The sequence below is a fragment of the Zalophus californianus genome, chromosome 1, assembly GCF_009762305.2.
Source record: "Zalophus californianus isolate mZalCal1 chromosome 1, mZalCal1.pri.v2, whole genome shotgun sequence".
Taxonomy (NCBI): Eukaryota; Metazoa; Chordata; class Mammalia; order Carnivora; family Otariidae; genus Zalophus; species Zalophus californianus.
The window spans coordinates 91,856,500-91,873,573 of NC_045595.1; positions in this window are offsets into that span (position 1 = coordinate 91,856,500).

The following is a 17,074-nucleotide window of genomic DNA, read 5'->3' on the forward strand; positions in this document are numbered from 1 at the left end:
AAAAACTTTCAATGGCTCTCTACTGCCCAGCAAATCCTAACGCAGCTCACTGAATCCAACTCCCCTCCTGGCCTCTGTATCCTTGAAGATCAGCTACAGTCTCAAGGGTTGGACTGAAACATAGTTGGATAAAGGAAGGTAGCAAACTGAGTTTGAATCCCAGCTCAGCCATTGGCTAGCAAATGTAGACCCCTAAAGAACGGAATTCAGTTTCCTTGTGCCTCAAATTCATACCTTGTAGGGTTGTTGAAGAGATTACACAACAAAATACAATTGAAAGGCTTAGAATATTGCTTAGCACATAGTAAATACTCAGTGAATGCTGCCCATTAGTAGAGCAATAAAAGTGTTGATTAAGGAAGCAAGTGAACTGCCAACACTCGCAGCTCAGCTGATGGCTCAGTGAAGGCATCGAAGTTATACTGATCTCATCTGTGGGTAGTATAAAGTGAAGAGGGATAGCAAATATTTTGGATAATGGCCTCATATCCCAAAACGATGCTAACAAGCAACTGAAATGGACAGATAAAACAAAGTATACGGAATAGATGGAAACCCAGTCCAGTTTTCAGTGTGCTGATACACCAGCTCTGTAGAAGAAGAAGAAAAAAAGAAGCTCTGTTTTATAGCTTTTGCTGATTTCCATGGTATGAATATTCCTACCACAGCCAATGCCAAGCCACCGAAGTGGTGTCACTGAACTCAAAACTGTAAAGAGATACTCACACTGGCTCTGGTGACCAGTATGAACTGGTTCCAGTATACCACTGAAAACAAAAATGTCTAAACCAGAATTAAAAAAAAAAAAGTTTGAGAAATGATGTGCCATAGTTCCCCACCCTAAAGTATTTCCACTGACTGACTGACTGAATTCAATGCGTGAGTGAAGCCAGGCAGCGAAATAAATGCCTTAAGAACTTGTAGTCAGACAGCCATGGATTTGAATCCCACCTGCCCTGCTTGCTAGTTGCATGATCCTTGACAAGTCACTAAACCTCTTTAATTCTAGTTTCCTCATCTATGAGATGGTAATAATTATGTCTACTTCATAAATTTACTCACAGAGTTACACGAGAAATGTCCTGTGAAGAAAGAGTTTTGCAATGAGAAAAAGTCAAGCAATCAAAAGGGGGAAATGGGCAAAATGTGTGTGTAAAGGAGCTTTATCTGCATAACACATCACCCAATATTTACTGATTTCAAACAATAGCAGCCCTCTACTTGGCCACAGTTGGCAATCCAGGCGGGGCTCAAAAGGAATGGCTCTCTTCTTCATCAGGGGGTTAGCTGGGCTCACCCTTGTTTGTAGTCAGCTGATGATCTGTGGCCTCATGTTTGGCAGTTGGCAGGACTAATGGAAGTTCCTGGGCTACAAGTCTGTCATCATCTGGCCAGCTAGCCTGGGCTCCTCCACATGGCAGTAGTTGTAGAGTTCCCAAAAGCAGCAAGAAAAAGCAAGCACCACTCTGGGGTCTTTCCAAGCCTCATATTTTCTCATGTCATTGGCCACAGCAAGTCACATGTCTCAGCCCACAGTCAGTATGAGGAGAACTACCCAAGGATGTGGATTCGAAGAGGGAAATTATTGTGGTTACTTTTTACAGTCTGCCACAATGTAAGAAGAGGCAATTGATAAAAGAGAAAATCTGAATGGCAAATAAATGCACGAGTTGTCCAGCCTCACTAGTAATGAGGAAAATGCAAATTAAAATGAGACATCATTTCATATTTAGCAGGTTGATCATTTTTAAAAGTCTGATAAAACTTAGGGATGGTATGAAAATGGAGAAATGAGCAATGCCCTACACAGCTGCTGGGAAGTGGACATATCATGACACTCAGAGAACACAGTGATCAAAATGAATAGATTCAGTTTCCTTCTGAGTTATGGAATCATCAGACAATAAGATTTGATACATTATATATGGACACTTTACTTTTATAGATATACATATGTAATAAAACATAAAACATGGATAGGAAAGATACACACCAATTTCAGAATATGCTTTATCTCTTGAGATAAAGAGATGAAGAGCAAAGAATGAAAAATAAAGGAGGCTTCGAATTTATTTGTACATTTTATTTCTCAAAAAAAGTGAAATAACTGTGACAAAACAGATAGTTGTTGTATTTGAGAGATACAAGTCCATGAGCATTTATGTTTGATATATTCAAAATACTCTCCCTTTGAACTATTCCATAATTAAAGCAACATTTAAAGAAAGACATCTGACAGTTCCTTTAAACAAAGGAGAAAAGGTTGGGGAACAAGAGGACTAAGTCATATCACTGCTTAACTGCCTAAAAAGTAGAATTTTTGTGGGAAGGGACCACCAAATGTGAAGCAGGTGGCCAGGCAGTGAAAGGATTCACCCAAGGCAGAGCAAAAGAGATAGAAGTTTATCGGATACACCACAAGGGAGCAGCGAGCAGGACAGCAAAGACTGTCTGCCAGGAGGCGGTGGTGAGGGGCTATAGGTATAGGGTGGAGGAAGGAAGTATGGGAACTTGTGGAATTTTTCTTTTTGGTACTTGTGTCCATGTGTAAGTAACCCCTTGGTCAGCTTATGGATATTTTGAGGTGGGTCACCTAATGGGCCTGTTTGCATTCAGCCTTGGGTGGGGGGCGGTGGGGAATCACTGTGGGCCCTTCTAGCTTGCTCAGGTTCCATTGTTCAAGTTAGTTGCCTAAGAGCGGCCTCCTGTAATTTTAGATCGCATTCATCGAAGTACGGAATGCAGAAAGAACGTGTCTACAATCCTGCTGTACTCTGCAGTGATCAGACTACACCTGAGCACACTCTCGAAAGGGCACACACCGATGTGAGTGTGACCACTTGTTCACTCAGCCACCCTACGTTAGCACCTACCTGGCTGTCCCAGAGGACTTCACAGAGGATAGAAAACCAGAGGCCCAGGGTGCCTGGGTGGCTCAGTCGTTAAGCGTCTGCCTTCGGCTCAGGTCATGATCCCGGGGTCCTGGGATCGAGCCCTGCATTGGGCTCCCTGCTTGGTGGGAAGCCTGCTTCTCCCTCTCCCACTCCCCCTGCTTGTGTTCTCTCTCTCGCTGTGTCTCTCTCTCTGTGTCAAATAAATAAATAAAATCTTTAAAAAAAGAAAGGAAAGAAAAGAAAACCAGAGGCCCTACTCTCAGAGGCTTAGCTTCCATCCCATTCAATGCACACAGCAACCGTAAGAGCACAGAGGATAAGGGGGGCGGGGGGGCCGGGTGAGGCCGGAGAGTTGACTGCATGGTGGTTGATGAAAAACTATGTCCAAACCAATTTCTGTAGGGAATGCCGTCAAGGCTGCCGTCCACCTCCCTCTCCCACGCTGGCTCTGAATCCATAGGGAACCCTGAAGCTTTTGATGGAACAGCTCCAGGCACCTTCTTGCACAGACACACTCAGCATAGACAAGGACAAATGGGTCTGTGTGTCCAGAGTTCTCACCGGAGCTTTCGCCAAAACCCGACCTTAGCACACACATGAGAACTTCTCCCCCAAGTGGAGCAGAGGATGAGAGCCCTCTGCTCCACCCATCAGCCCCTCAGAGGCTTTATCTCCCCAAGGTTGAACTGCAAAAAGAGTTATTTTTGCTGTACTGTCTTTTTATTTCTTTTCAACCTCTTATTTCCTATTCTGTAATTATTGCCAAGAAATGTTCACAGAAAACATGCTGGATTTCTGACAGTCTGTCATGTGGGAGAGAGATGAGCTCTTCCTGTGTGCTGCCCAGAGACAGTAGTCTGACTGGGGAAGGCACAGGGAGAGGGGTTTCTGGCCACTGGAAGAGGGAGCTGTCCAGCTGCTGGATCTAGAGCAGTGGCCGGCTGCCTCCGCTGAGCTTCACCCAGAGGCTACACAAGGACACTGAAAAGCAAATGGTTGGCCTTACAAATTCTACAAACTGTCTTCAGTTTTCTACGATCCCAGAATAATCATTGTAAATTATTTAAAAATTATAGAAATGTTTAAGAAGACAGTATAGCCCCATCATTTCATCTTTTAGAGAAAAACACTAACACTTGGGTATGTATCCTTTTGAATTTTTTTGATGGATATACAAACTTTAAGATATGAAAAGGGAATCGTGCTCTATGTAGATTGAATCACAATTTGCCCCCGCCCCATTAGGTTGTATCCTGGAAGACTCTCCCATGTCGGGATGTGCAAGACTGGCTCATTCTCTTCATGAATTGCATTATTCCTTCACTCACAAATACCCATTGAATGCAAACACCCACCTAAGGTCAGACACTGCTCTAGGCACTCGTGAACACAACAGTAGACAGAACAAAGGTTTTGTCCTCATGAGACTTCTCTGTATGCTAGCAGAGAGAAAAAATATACAAACAAACCAATAAAATATAGGATGTCCAAAAGACACATGCCATGAGGAAAAACAACTCAGGTTAAGGGAACATCGTACAACAAAGGACATTGCTGGTTTAGCCTGCATAGTCATAGAAGACTTTTCTGAGGGGCTCTGTATCAGTTATCTGTGGCTGTGGAACACATTATTCTAAAACTTTGTGGTTTTAGCCACAATATTTATTATCTCAGGGTTTCAACAGGACAGGCGTCCAGAGCAGCTGAGCGGCATCCTTTGCCTCAGGGTCTCTTACAGGCTGTAGTCAAGGTGTGAGCCAGGGCTTCAGTCACCTGAGGACTCAAACAGGGAAGAATCTGCTTCCAAATTAACATGGTTGTTGGCCAGAATTAGTGTCCCACAGGCCGTCCTCTGAGGCCTCAGTTCCTCACGGGCTGCTTGTTGGACTTTGTCTGAGTTCCTTGTCACAGGGGCCTCTCCACAGGGCAGCTCACAAAATGGCAGCTGGCTTCATCACAGTGAGCAAGAGAGAAGAGCCAGAGAGGGAGAGACAGAGTCAGCAAGATGGAAATCACAGTGTTTTATAATCAAACTCAGAAGGGGCATCCCTCATTTTTGTTATGTTCTATTCCTTAATAGCAAGTCACCAGGTCCAGCGCGCACTCCAAGAGAAGGGATCACACAGGGTGCAAACAGCAGGAGGAGGGGTCTTTGGAGCCGTATTGGATTTTGCCTACTAAGGGGTGATATTTGGACAGAGACACAAATGAAGTGAGGGAGGGAGTCATGTGAATATCTGAGGAAGGAACCTTCAAGAAGAACAAGAACAAAAGCAAAGTCCCTGAAGACGGCATGGCCTCGATCTGCATGAGGAGCAGGGAGGAGCCCCCTGTGGCTGGAGCAGCCGAGGGAAAGAGTGGCAGTGAGTGAGGTTGATGAGGGAAGTAGAGACGAGATCATGGCAGCCCTTGCAGGCCTGGGGAGGACTTGGGTTTTAGTTCCCAGTGATAAGCAGCAGTTTCCCTAGTTTGCATTTATTACCTAACTCTTCACTGTCGAAGATCAATTATAATTTGCTGTTTCTGAAAATGCCACACCCTTATGTGCATGAGTACATGCGTTTGTGCTGGTATTTATACAGTATATATACTTGTAGGTATGTATGTGTATGCATATCTTCAGGGGATTTTTCTGGATCAAAAGGTATGTGTGCTTAAAAATGTAGTTATACACATATAGCCAAACTGCACTTTAAAACGGCTTTCCCCATTGTCTCTCCCATCAATATTGTGCGAAAGGAGAACACTGGCCAACACTAAGTAGTATTAAGCTTTTGAATCTTTGTTCATCAAATGTGGAAAATGTGGCATTTCTTTTTTTTTTAAGATTTTTATTTATTTATTCGACACAGAGAGAGACAGCGAGAACAGGAACACAAGCAGGGGGAGTGGGAGAGGGAGAAGCAGGCTTCCCGCGGAGCAGGGAGCCCGATGTGGGGCTTGATCCCAGGACCCTGGGATTATGATCTGAGCCGAAGGCAGACGCTTAACGACTGAGCCACCCAGGCACCCCTGGAAAATGTGGCATTTCAATGTGATTTGCCTTTGCCTTTCCTCTCTAAAGAGGATGAACAGTTTTGCATCTATAAGGAGGATGAGCCTTTTTGCATCTTTCTGTTTCTTCCTCTGTAGGGCTTGTTGAGGTCTAAGGATCCTCTTCTCTGACGGGCCCTGTTGGAAGCTGGCCCAATGGGACCCCAGGGAGCAATTGTAAGGAGTGCCGGAGGGCTGGGTAGTGCTCAAAGCCCCTCCACAGGGCACCAGATGGAGTAATGGTTGGGAAAGTATCCAGCTCCAGCTCCTAGAACTCTCTGACCTTGGGGCAAGTGCAGAGACAGAATGGGCTTCCATTTCTTCCCCCAAACTGAAATCAGAAATAATAGTTGCCTCTTCAGTAGGTTGACATGAGAATTAAAGAGATAGTTCAAGAAAACTACTAAGTATAGTACCAGGCACTTAATAGGTGGTCAGTACGTGTAAACTGTTGCCATCAGCCTATGCTGCTGATCTGGCCACGGAGTTCTTGTAAGGCATCCATAACATCTTCATTTCTTCATTTTTCTATTCCTGGAAGCACCTCATACCGTAGCTTGCACAATGCAGCATTTGATAATTATTTGTATAATTATTTGTATACATGTCAAATAAAGGAATTCACACCTGAATGAATGAATGAATGAATCGCATGTGTAGTCTTAATATGAAGGGACTTAACTGCCAACTGTTATCTCATGTGCAACTGGGAATCCTTGAAGGATTTCTTGAAGATTAAATAACATAAAGCAATGTTTTAAGAAGGAATTTAAGGAATAAGTAAATTTGCAAATAAGATTTTTCTTTTTTAAAACCTGAAGATTCTCCCAATCCCCATGAAGGCAAGAGGCCAATACACATTGGAGTGTGTTTTCAGCTGTCTGCTCATGCATGGGCTCAGTGGCCTGCCCCCCTTTTCTCTAGCTCACCCTGACCCCCCGCACCCTCCCCCACCGTCAACCACTACTGGGCAGAGCCCCCTCTAAAAATGAACACACAAATGTGCTTACTTTTTTTTTTTTTTGTCTCTGGCACTCTTTCCAGCATGTACAGTAGTTTAAAACAGGCAGACAACCACAGCCCTCAGGCCACATCCAGCTTGTAGATATGTTTTGCTCCACACACACAGTATTTTCTAAAAATCGAATTAAAACTCAAGAAGTTTAAATTTAAAAAAAAAAATACATATGTCTGGCTTCTCTTGCAAAAACTGAGATCTGACCACAGGGGCTGGTGCTCCCATATGGAAATGTCTGTCTGGAATCACGTAGCAGCAGTCCCCTTTATATAGGTATGTGCATGATTCCCACATGCCCACCATCCCCACCAGCTTGTCTCATCATCTATGTTGCATGGATGCTGAGCTGCATGAGCTTTCAACACTGTGTCAAAACCATCATCCTAAGTAATATTGGTCTTGCCCTTCACTAATGAGTATTTAAGCCCATACAGCCCCTCAAAGGCACAGAGCAACAATTCCTTAATCCCTGATATGGTTTTTGAGAAAGAGGCCCTTATTCTCAAATACATTTGGGCATTGTCTACAATTCTAACCTCTGGATACTGAGTTCTTATTTGACCACCACTTTTTATAAGAAGCATCTCCGCAAACATGCTATGGAAGACATTTTGGGGAACACCGCCTGGGAAGGGTCAGAGACCTTCCAGACCTAGAGAAAACCCTGTATTCATAGAAGGAATCTCTGCAGAATAGGAGCAGCACTGCCCACTCCCATTCCCTATCCAGAGAGATGACACGTGGCTGAAACAAGCCATCCACGGGATAGGTCAACAGCAGATGGAGCTGGGGAAGAGGAGGACCCATTGCCCACAGTCTGGATCTTGGAAAAACACTCTGAGAGGGAGATGTGTGTGCAAGAGGTTCGTCAGAGTGTGCAGTAGGTAACAGAGAGGCCTTAGGTGATCCTGCAGGGGGCTCAGGAACTGCAGACTCCTTCTGAGTTGTCCTCCATATTGAGGCAAGGGGGCCAGGCATTTTGTTACTTTCTGTATCAGTCATGGAAGCAGAGAGAATAACCTTGAGGCAGGGCAGCTCTCTCCAGCCAAAGTCAATTCCCAGAGAAGGATGTAGCTGTGAGCCACCAGTTGCCCACACTCGCAGCATGAGCAGATACATGGCAGTCCTGAAAGGGGAATCTTACTGGAACTCACAGACCCACTGCACCTACCTTTCTTCTTGAGGGTTAAATGGCACCACCTTCCTTCCTGCCAGTGGTAGCAGTGACTACCACAGGAGAATCAGAGGGCAGGACTCAGACGCAAAGCTCTATCATCTTGCTTCCAACTTTTGACACTGGTAAATAAGGTGATTTTTTGAAATACAGTTCTATTTACATTTACTACAATACTCAAAATCCTCAATGGCTCCCCGTTTCCTTCTGAAGAAGTACAGAATCCTTAACCTGGAAGGAATTCTACCCTCCACCAACTGTCCTGGGCTACCTTTCCAGTTTCCCCCCCAACTATTCTCCTGCAAAGCCCCACCAGTCTCCACAGTTCACCTCCTTCATGTCTGCCCTTGGTTATTCCCTCTGCCTGGAAAAACCTTATCTCCTATGTCCATATATCTAAATCTTATCCAACTTTTTTTAGTTTGGTTCGAATGCTTCCCCAGTTGCATCTAACTGGAAGCAATTTCTGTCTGATCTTATAATAACATTTTTATCATCAATTATATACAGTTCATCTCATATACTAAACCATATACTCCTCAAGGGCAAGATTTTGGTCTCATTAGTGCCTTGTGCAAAGTAAATATTTACTGAATGTTGATTGGATAGATGGATGGGTGGATGGACAGACGGATGGATGGGTGAAACAGGAGTGTAGATGGGAGAATGACAAGAACTGGATAGATGTCTTGCTGTTGAAGTGATATTGAGTCTTATCTTCACTCTCTTCCTGGGCTCTCTGTATCCTACCTACTTAGTTTGTCAACAAGAGGCAGATTGGTCCAAAAAGAACCAAAGATGTATTTTCTGTATCAAAATATGAAAATTACCTCCTCAGTACTGAAGGCATTGAGGAATCACTGATTCCCCTTTTTAAACATAGTACGACATTTGCTCATAAGAAGGGAATACAGGTTTCCCATGCTATCCTAAAGTAGAGCACTCCTACGAAACCTCTAGTAAGCCAAAATGGCATACATAGAGTGAAGAAGTCATTACCATTAATTTATATGGAAAAATTGTTGAGCATTCCCGGACCCAAAAAATAACCTTTCTCAGGTTTTCCTGATACTTAAGACACATCTTGTTCACAGTTGCACAAAATAAATGGAGCTAAAGCACAGATGTTCACAGACACAGTTCAAAGCTGTGACGGCCTGATGCTTAGGCACTGATATAGTCCCCAACATCTGCCTTGGGCTCAGGACATGATCCCAGGGTCCTGGGATCAAGCCCCACATAGAGTTCCCTGCCTAGTTCTCTGCCCCTCCTCCCTGCTTGTGCTCTCTCTCTCAAATAAATAAAATATTAAAAAAAAAAAAACCGAAGCGGAATAACTTGGACTTTTGAAAAGTGGGGGGAATCCCTGTAGCACATAAATCCCACTTGAGTGTCCCACAAAACTGCCCCCGAGCCAGCTGTTGCATTTCAGATAGCACCATTCAGAAGATCTCGTGAACCTCGGATGGCTGTTAACAAAACAATATGCTGATCAGTTCCCAATAATTCCCAGGGAATTATTCTTAATGCCTAATCAAAATTATTTCTACAAAGTGTAATCCCTGTCTCCTTTCTCCCATTCTCATTTCTTTAATAGCCTTTGGAAGAAGGGCAAGTCCTGATTTTTAAAGGAGTAAGACTGTCCCTATTAAACACTTGGAGGATAGACTGTGCAATAGAGGGAATGTGAACTCCAAGATGGGGAGCATATCCATTTCCTGGGACCAACTTAGACTCACTAAAACCAAGGCCACATGAGATAAGCTTGTTGTTGGGATGACCACAAGGAAGAATCAAAGGGATGCAGTAGATAGAGTGTCTATCGATTTTAACGATGTCTTTGATGGAGTTTCCTATAGTATCATTGTGAACAAATTACAGAGATATGGACCTCATGATAATACCATTCAGTGGATTTATAACTGGTTGAATAAATTTGGAGATGATGATTACTGTGTGATGTGATCCCACAGTATATTCTGAATGATATGAAGAATTCTGACCTGTCTTAGCCAATCCAAAACTTTTATCAACTTGTTATTAAATTTTCGGCCTCTAGAGCCAATCTATCCCATTTACATGGCTTAAGGCTGAGAGGAAAAGCTGAGGAAGGGAATCACAGAATCCGCAAGCCAAAAGCAGTCTGGAGAGATGGACATACCAGTTCAAACCTGACAAGATAAGGGGCACCTGGATGGCTCAGTCGGTTAAGCTTCTGACTCTTGATTTTGGTTCAGGTCGTGATCTCAGGGTTGTGAAGTTGGGATCCACAATGGGTGTGGAGCCTACTTAAGATTCTCTGTCTCTGCCCCTCCCCCCTCCCCTCCCTACCCCTACCCCTATCCCATTTGCAGGGGCGTGAACACGCTCACTCTCTCTCTCTCTCTCTCTCAAAAAAAGAAAAATTCCAATGGATATTTTTAAAACCTTGGGCCTCTATTCAAGGGTTCAAGTGCACAAGTAGAGGATTAGGAGACATACCTTGGAACAACTCATAAGAACAAGGCCTTGGGTCTGAGTTTGCATGTAGGGAAAGATTCACACAGTAGTGCAGGGACTCTGGCCAAGGAAACTGCTAGGAACGTAGAGAGCAGTGTTTTGGTGGGAACTGGCTCTGGTCTGCTTCTCCCAGTGGTCCTGAAGATCTGTGCTTAAGAGGGTCCCTGACCAATTGGAAAAGGGCCACAGGCAGGTGAAGAACAGGGAAAGATGTTGGACACAATGTTAATTAAATCACAAATGAAGGTGCTGGAACTGTTTAGCCTGATTATCTTTGTCTTTAAATATCTGAAAGACTCTCACTTGGGATAGTGGGTATTCTCATTGTTTGAATCCTGGAGGCAGCACTGGAGCTAGTGGGTAAAAGCTAAAAGGAAGCAGATTTTTGTCCAACTTTAGGAGGAGGACCCTAAGAATTGCTATTTTCCAGATAAGGCTGGAGGAGGCACAGAACCAAGTCTGAGACAGGCCCACAATCAAGAGAAGCTGTAATGTGGGTGGGCTGGCAGGACATGAGTGCTCTGAGCTGACGCAATGAGAACATAGGCAGTTAGCCTGGGAGTAGGCCATCAGCAAGGTGGCAGCAGGTTGACCAGCTCTCTCTTGCATCAAGGGCTCTTTACAGTTGGTCCACCCCTCCTTGCACCTTTCGGCCCCTGACTGGTGCCCTAGTGTTAATAAACCCTTCAAGTCAAGCCTGAAGTTTCAAGCTGAATGGTTTCGGTATCTCCAGTTTTTCTCAGGGGTCTTCTTCCTCTTCCTGTCCCCCACCTTCTCCTTCTCCTTCTTCTTCTTCTTGTGCCCATCTTGGTTTTTTATCATTTTTTTTTCTTAACCAAACTTTTTGGCTTCTCTCTGGCCCTCTCCAGTCCCTCCCCAGTCCTCCATGTCCCTTTCAGCTGGGAGGCTCCCCACTGAGCACAGTATTTTACTGATGGCTAGAAAATTAGGAATGCTAATGATGGTGGGATGGGTGACCAAGAGGGTTCATCAAATCTCCTCCCTGAAGCTATCTCCAAACAAGAGTCTCCTTTGTAAGGATTTATCACAGGGGGGCAACTAAGTGAACCAGATGACATCTGAGAGGGGAGGGGAATCCCCACTCTGTGAATGTCATTGTCTTGGGGCTTTTGATACACATTATCACATGTAATCCTCACAATACTCCCCTGGTTAGGTCAGTTCGTCCCTTGGAAATGGAAGGAAACTGAGGCTCACAGGGTTAAATACTCCACTCAAGGCAACATGGCTGGCAAGTTGCAGAGTCAGGATTTAAATTCAGGTCTGCACGGCTACAGCCCGTTCCCTCCCTGCTACAGGTTTTTTTCTGATTTGAGAAATCAGAATCCAGCAGGCTTCATCCTACATCCATTCTGAAATTAGTTGTAGAATTTCATTCTTCCAAGAGGTCTGCTTTGCAGCAACACTCAAGGAAAAATGTCACTCCACGGGGCATCGATTAGCAATATTAAAATGTCTTTAGAAAAGACAGAAAGGAGCAATGCAGGGCACTGGCCCTGAAATTAAATTCAGGATGCTAACGCTACTGTTACAGATCCAGGGCTGGAAGAGAATGGAGGCTGGCTGGTACAGGTTCCTACAAAACCATCCCCACTCCCCGTTTTCCAATGTGTCTGAGCAGCTTCCTCCCAGCTGAGGCACTTGTCTTTGCAGTGACACACCAAAGAGTCTTTTTCTTCACTTTTGCCCAAATTCTGACATTTATAAAAGAGTCATAGATATACCACAATACAGGCTTCCATTTGGTATTATCAATTTTCCCTAAAGAAATGCTGCATTAAATTATAATAGTAAGCACTACAGCATAATGTTGGCTGAGAGTAAGGGCTCTGGAGCCCTGGCTACTCCATCACCCACCAACCCAGGTTCCATCACCACTCCCTAACCACTAACTTCCGTGGGCCTCAGCTTCCTTCTTTGGATTGTCTTGAGAATTTGATTAGTTAATACATGTAATGTAGACTAAGTGATATGTTGTGGTTTGGTTTGGTTTTTTAAGGAGAAGGGAAAACATGGTCTGTGGGCAGTATGCTCCCAACCCAAATGTTGGGAATAACAGCCAACACTCTCAAAGGATGGCTCTGAACTTAGACTCTATATCCCCTCCATTATTCAGAACATCTCTACAACTTGCCACACCTGAGTCACCCACAATTACTGAAATTCTCAACCAATGAGAGCTGAGTTGGGTGATAAAGTGTGAGAAGAAGAACCCAGCAATTCATTTTCTGGACATTGACATTTCTTAATTTAACAAAGTCAGTATTGACATTAGCTGACTGTGTTCACTTCTATTTAGCAGTTCTATTTAGGGGGACCCCTTGCTTGGGGTAGCCTGAGAAAGGAACAGAGAATTTTTCCAACAAACTAGAGGTATCCTACATTTCATTCATTAACTGATTGACTCATTTATTTGATGAATAATTTCCTGAGAAAATTTTCATGCCCAGCACTCAGCCGGATTCCAGAGATTTGGTGGCAAGACAAGAAGACATGCTCCTTGCCCTTATGGTGTCTCTAGATACATGACAAACAAGTAAACAGTTACATCATAAAGAGTGTCAGGAGGGAAATAGGAAGGGCTTATGACAGAGAATAACAGGGCGAGGGCTGATACTTAGACAAAGTGTTCAGAGAAAGCCTCTCTGAGGAGAAAATGGGTAAGGTAAGACCTAAAAAATTAGAAGAAGACCAGCATGGCAGACATGGAGGGAAGTGAGGGCAGCTAAAGTTGGAGACATAAGCAAGGGACAAGCCAATTAAAGTCTTATAGGCCCAGGTAAGGAGTTTGAATTTTATTTTAGGGGTGAATAGAAACCATTTGATAGCTAATATATATTCTATGGATTGTCTGCCTGCTATGTGAGGAAGGGCCTATAACAGGGCAGGAGTAGAAGCAGAGAGACCAGTGAGGGCCACCACAGTCGTCTTGGGAGCAAAGATGGTGGCTCAGACTGGGGCAAAGGCATTGGTGTGGAGAAAATTAACTGCAGTGTAGCAGTTAGTTTAAGAATAATTGGGGTGGGTAGTCAATGCAATATGTGAAGAATTTAACATTCTTTTGTTCATCAAGACAATCAAACTGTTTATTGCCACAGACCAGGACAGTGAAATAATATTAAATATACCAGCTAACATTTATGTGTTAGATGCTTTACAGATACTGTCTCATGAATCCTTATAACAGCCCCTTAAGGTAGACATCATTGTTATCCCCATATTATAAATGAGCAAAATGAGTCATAATCAGATTAAGCAACTTGCTCAAGGATAATATTGTTAGTAAGTTAGTGGAGCTGGGTTTCAAACCCAAGGCTGTCTGATTCTGAAACTCAAGGCATAAGGCACTGACAGACCACTCTAGGGAGATTTTCTATTCTGTACATGTTTGGCATGCCACATAAAATGTCTCCACACTCCCCATGCATGATCTAGCTCCTTATACTCAGGCAGTAAAACCTGGGCACATTTATTGAGCCTTTATTATATGCGAGACTCTTACATTTATTCTACCCACTTTGCAGACTGGAAAACTAAAGCACAAAGAGATTATGTAATTTACCCAAAGTCACAAACGTGGTCATCTTTAAACCCAGGCTGCCTGATGCGTTTGGCCACTGCCTCTTCCCAAGGAGTTTGTTCTAGGAGAGCGGATCTGAACCTACACAGAAGGTCACCTGAATGGTGGGAGGGTCCCAAGGGCTGCTGTTTCACCAAACCAGGCCCTACCTCAGGGTCGAGTAATGGCAAACACATTGAGATTGGCAGGTTATTCCAGCCACGTGTAACATCAGTAGGCCACAAGCCCATGGAGGACCAAGCCAAGCACAGAGATGGCCCTAATACCCTGAGTAAATCCTGTTTCCCTCAGGTTCTCCTTTGACACTTCTTCGGAGAGGCTGTCCCTGATGACCCTAGCTAAAGCGGCACCCCCTCCCTTGTGCCGCCTGCTATCCCATCAATCTTTAGCATTTATAACTCTTGGTTAGTATCATTTATCATTTATATGTTTGTATCCCCTTTGCTTAGAATATGGGGCACATAGTAGGCATTCAATAAATATTTGATGAATGAATGATTGAATAAATTAGTTAGTTAATTATATTTTAGTTTGCATTTGCACCTGAGGAAAACTATAAGCTTTTGGCAAATACATAGGTTTCTCTTGAGCGTAAGCATCTGGACAATAGAAGGGCTAAGAGGCAAACTGACAAGATGGCATGGGAAAACAATAGGATTAAGGCAAGTGGGCCAGAACTAGCCAATTTTTAAAAGTCCCCATGTTGGCATGGTGACCTTCTTCTAGTCCCATGGGAGGTGCCACGGTGCACTACAGAGCAATTAAGTAAGCAACCAGAAGCTTGAGCTAGAAGTTCCCACTTAGTCAGAAGCTGCAAGGGAAAGGAAAGGGGCAGTGGAGGGAGGACTCCCTGGGAGAGGGCAGTAGGGAGGAAGTACAGTCCAGGGAGCACCCGGGGGAGGGGGACCCATGGTCCTCACCTCCTGGTTCATTATGCCCATCAGCAGCAGTGGGGGCTCCCAAAGACCCAAGCTCTCCGCCACCTTCTGCTGTGGGCAGCAGCAGGAGGAACGTCATGTGTACCTAGTTCCTTTTGGAAATCTGTGCCCCACTGGGAATCGTTCCATTTCGATTTGAAATTCAAAAAAATAATAATAAAAGTTAAACACAACAGAGGTTCTCTGATGCAGATGAGAGTCATCCATTGCTCATTTTTGTCTTCCTAGAAAGAACAAAAACCAAACATGATCTTTCCCTGTTTGGGGGAACATTTTTGCAGGCTGGCTTTGCTCACTCTCTTTTGAATACCTCGAGCAGAACACCCCTCGTGTTGTTAATGACTTCAAAGATACCGGGTCCACTGTGCGGCAAGTGATAAAAATGTACACAGCATGTGTTGGATAAATTAATAAACTCTCCAGAGCCTCCGAGTCCTCCGGCCCAGCAGCATCGTAATGAAATGTTATTCTGAAGTGGAGGAGGTGGGAAGGAGAAAAAGGGGAGCAGTATTTAATATATGCAAATTAACTAGTATGCAAATTGCCACTAAGTTAAAAATAACGGACTGCAAAAGGAGCCCATTTTTTAAGCAGCTTGTTTATTCATTAGCCTAATTCCCACTATCAATCCTTCTGTTTTCTTCTTTATTAAGTACTCACATTTGGGGAAGTTTGCTTCCTACAAATTGTTTTGCTCCAAAACCCGTAACAATGGTTAGAACAATCACCATACATTAGCTTTTCTCCATCTCATTCTTGATTTTGCCCCATCCTGAAATTCTCCTTCTTTCTTCCTGTCCCTTTCCTTTTGCCTTTCCTCCCTTATCTCCTGTCCTCCTCACTGCCCTTATTTCTCTGGCACCTTCTGTCTCTCCGATGCAAGAGGCTCCGGGCAAGCAGGCAGTGTGGGGCAGGGGCACAGGAAGCCTCCTGTCTCAAAAGGGCTGACACCAGGGACCCCTTCTCCCAACCACTGGCCCCACGGGCTGGAATCGCAGATACAAAAGGCACCAGAAGCTGGCTCCCCATTACCTTGGGGCGTGGACAACCATCTGCCCCAGCCAGTAGCATCAGACCAGCCGAAACAATGCACACCCTGAGTCGGGTCTGTATATGGCCTGCACTGCCTCAAGACAGACCTTACACAATGTTAAGACAAATTGGCAGCCAAAATCCTCCTCTTTTGTCTCAAGAAGCCTCCACCTTGCTATGTGCAAGCTCTGGTGCCCCCTAGAGGCTGAGAGTGGTACAGAGCGCTGGGCTGGTCGTAGGGAAGGCAGAGCAGGAGGAAGGGGCAGGGAGGGTTCTCCCACACAAAGCCCCTGGCCGAGGTGTCTGGAGGGCATATCCACAAAGTGCGAGCACCCATGAGCAGCTGGGGCGGGGGCCGAAGGTAGAGGCTTTGCTGATGCTGCGGATGAGCTTGCGAGGCTGCTTTTTTGTGTTCACTGTTGTCATTTTTCACGCCATTTTAATCACATAGTTATTACAAAGCATCAAGATCATTTTTTACCACACGCTTCTCTGTGCAGGGTGCTTGGCTGTGGCTGTGCAGAGCTGTTTGTGCAGACGTGCCCCGTGGAGTGTGCAGTCTGAGACACACAAGCACACACCCTGAGGCTCAGAGTCTCTCTGTGCCCTGGAGAAGCTGTGGTTGAGGCCCCGGGTACAGAATCTCAAGGCCAGCCCTGCCAGGAGCCCTTACTCCACGTCAGGCTGTGCTGTCAACGTAAACACATATTCCCGGAGCAAAAAACACTAATACCCACTCTTTCTGGAGCCCCCACTTGCTAGTGCTTAGAATTCTCCTGGGAGACCCGGAGCAGGAACATTTTTCAGATCTCAGCTCAGGGCCAGAGCTTTGTCATTCCCTTGCTGAAGCACCTATTATTCTAGGGCAGTGATGTCAAATGTGAA